Source organism: Pithys albifrons, chromosome 17, assembly GCF_047495875.1.
Source record: "Pithys albifrons albifrons isolate INPA30051 chromosome 17, PitAlb_v1, whole genome shotgun sequence".
Classification (NCBI taxonomy): domain Eukaryota; kingdom Metazoa; phylum Chordata; class Aves; order Passeriformes; family Thamnophilidae; genus Pithys; species Pithys albifrons.
Window position 1 is genome coordinate 4,255,377 of NC_092474.1, and position 3,248 is coordinate 4,258,624.

Sequence of the window (3,248 nt, forward strand, 5' to 3'; positions counted from 1 at the left end):
TGCTGTGACTGTTGACCCTTTGTTTCTAGATGAATAAAACTATACTACAAACATTTTGTTCTGTAGCCTTTATTTCCTAAGGATACAGTGGAATGGTGATAGATTTCTACATGTCCTCTGGCACCCTATTAGTTTTGTCAAATAATATAGCAGTGTGGAACCTGACCTATCTTTGCCCAAATAAATCAGTGTAGATGCTTCAGCTATTACTTTACTTAATATGATTTAAAATTGGAATAACTAAAGAAGTAAGCAGTGTCTCATATGAGGAAAAACTAATTTCCTTTCTGACTTTGCTTTAAAAGCTCCATATGCTCTTTTTTCTAGAATATCCCATTTATAACCAGCTAAAAAAGACAAATATTAAGCTGGTGAAAGCTACATAAGGAATGTAACAGGGACCAAATAATTTTTCCCTCAGTCATCTGACCTGGGGGTGAACCTGTCGAGTTTCATGTCTACATCACTGATTTCCAAAGCACACAGGAGAGAACTGGGTTGTGCCTGCTAAGCAGAATTCTAGGAGATTTATGAAGATTTAGCTTTTAGAAGTGTTCCTTCCCCTGAAGGACTGGCACTATGCTCAGAACCTCCAAGAAGACCATTGTTACTGGTGTTAGATGTCATCAGCTTTGGGGTCTGTGTACTTACCCCTTTTCTGGTAAGTGAACTCAATCACACTATTTTCCCCTCAAGTTCTTAAGTTTTTGAAAAGCATTTATAAATTTCCCATCTGATAAGGAATAAAAAACTGAGTTTAATGAAGAAGGGAGAGTAATCTGCAGGTGACCAAGGAACTCAGGTGTCTGACAGTAAGTGTGACAGGCTGTGCAGGCAAGCTTAAGTAAAACTATAATTTAAGGGAAAAATAAGCACCAGGTTATCCTACTCAATATTAGGCAAAAGTCTGTTACTCTGTTGCAAGCATACAGTAAATGTCAGCATGTTTCTGCAGGGCCATGGTGGCTTTACCACTTTGGAGATGAGGCTGAACATGCAATCAGTTGTATAATTTAATTTTTATTTGGAATGACTTGGCTGAGCTCCAGGCACAAGTAATTAGGAGCATTTATAAAGATTAATTTGAGACTTCTCATCAAAGGGATAAGGCCTTGTAGTGACTCAAAGGCTTAGCTGATTCTTCCTCCCCATCTCATCTTTCAATGTTTCCACTCCCATCACAGAAATAAGACTAATCAATTAACATTGTGACTGAGTACTGCACCTCATTAATGACATACCTTGAAATGTTTTGAGTTTACTTACATTCACTTCTTAGATTGCTACAGTGCAACAGGAAGACCCAACAGGAGTCACCCCAATGGATGTTTCTAAGCCTCTGCCTTTCCAAGTGTCCTAAATTCAAAGCACAACATAAAAAAGTATTTGTTCAACATGAGACCAAGTATCTGAATAAAGTTTGTTAGTCAGAAAGAACTGTAAAAAGAATAAGCATGTACCTTACAGTGCCTACACAAGCTATAATCACACATGAAGGATGGGTGCCTGTGACCCTGTGTTTCATTTGAGATTATAAGGTGGGTACATTACTCTGTTAATTGTAGATCTTTCAAGAATACACCAAGACATGTTTTCTCCTGCCTTTGTGTCTATACTGCATATCCCTCCCCAGAAAAGGGGAGTCTTTTTCATTTATTCTGCTTAAGTAAACCTCCAGCATGAGTTTAGTTACAGTAGTTGAGACATCTGTCATTGTTTTCCTCAAAAGTCTGTAGTCAACTCTGAGTTGGTTTTGTTTTATTTGTGTGCTTTTGGTGTTCACTGAAGTTGCTCAGGGCTGACGTGAGACAAGGTTTCAGCATAACAATAAACCTGTGTTAAAAGCTGCACAGAGTTCTTAATTTTCAAAAAGCAATTTCAAACACAACAAAATGTTACCGTAGTGATTTTGTTTATATGCAGGGCAAGTTATGCCACTGCAGCAAAGCCCTCTGGGGAAGCACATTACAATGCTTTCCATCTGAACAGTCTGTGGTTTGAGATGCAAATTCATTTCTGAGGAAGCAGAGAATTTGTAAACCAACATTTCAACGCTGCTGGTGGAATAATGCACATACCTGAGAGCATGGTACCTGCTGACCCCAGTGCAAGGATGTAACTGCAGGGGAAGAAAAGTAATGAGAACTAAGGTCAGAAGCCATTAAACAGTAAATAGGGAAATAGAAACTTTACTCCAGACCAGCAGTGAACAGGGCTCTCAGTCAGGAGTGCCCAGGGACAGGTAACCTCACCTGGCTGGTGGCTGTTTTTTCATGCCATGTACACAATATGGTTTACTAGTCCTTTCCATCTTGGAATTTATTTTTCCAATGCAGTGCTCACAGAACAGATTTTGTTGAGTAAGGCAGTGGAAAGAATAGTTGGCAAAACTTACATAGTAATTGGACCGACTTCTAATGGTTTTCAAATGAGCCTTTCTATGTGACTGGTAATCTCTGACCTACAGGCTGCTGGACTTGAAAGATCATAAGGAAGGATTGACAACATTACACTTACACAAGCACAGAATTGGGAATTAATTACAATCCATCCCACTGACTTCATCCTGCCAGTGGCTGTAGCAGCACTTGGAAAGGGAGGTAACATAACTCCAAGGAATGATCAGAACAGAAGGAACTGGGAAGTTTAAACGGCTACTTCACACCCTGAAGGATGAACCCTTACTTTTCTTTCCATTCTTTGATTAATTCTCTACTCCCTTATAAGTATTTTTCATTTTCTTTCTTAAACATGCTTCCTTTATTGACACTTTTTTCTCCAGTGTTCAAAATATGTAAGGAACATTGGGGAATGTCCTTTGGAGGAAGGAATGTCTGTGCCCAGCTGAGCTGTGACTGCAGTTTGTGTGGGCAGCCTGGAGCCTGACAGCCCAAGCTGGTAGAGATGATCCTTGGCTGGCCCTGCTGGTGCAGAGCCAGGGACAGCTCATGGCCAGCACCCACCCAGCAGCTGTAGATCCAGCCCACAGAACCTGCAGCACAGACACCAGTGCTGGATCCCTCCTTGGCCACAGAGCCACTGTACAGTATTGCACTGATAGGACTTCTTCCCCCTTGTGCTAGGAAGTGTTAGTCAGCAAGGAGATTGAGTGATAGGAGTCCATAAATCACTTTTGACAGGGAATAGAACACTTTCATGAACGAGGGAAAGCTCGGTAAATACTGCTTAGGCTTTTGAAGAGGGATCTTCAAATAGATGAGGCACTTTCTGAAAGCTTAGATACATGT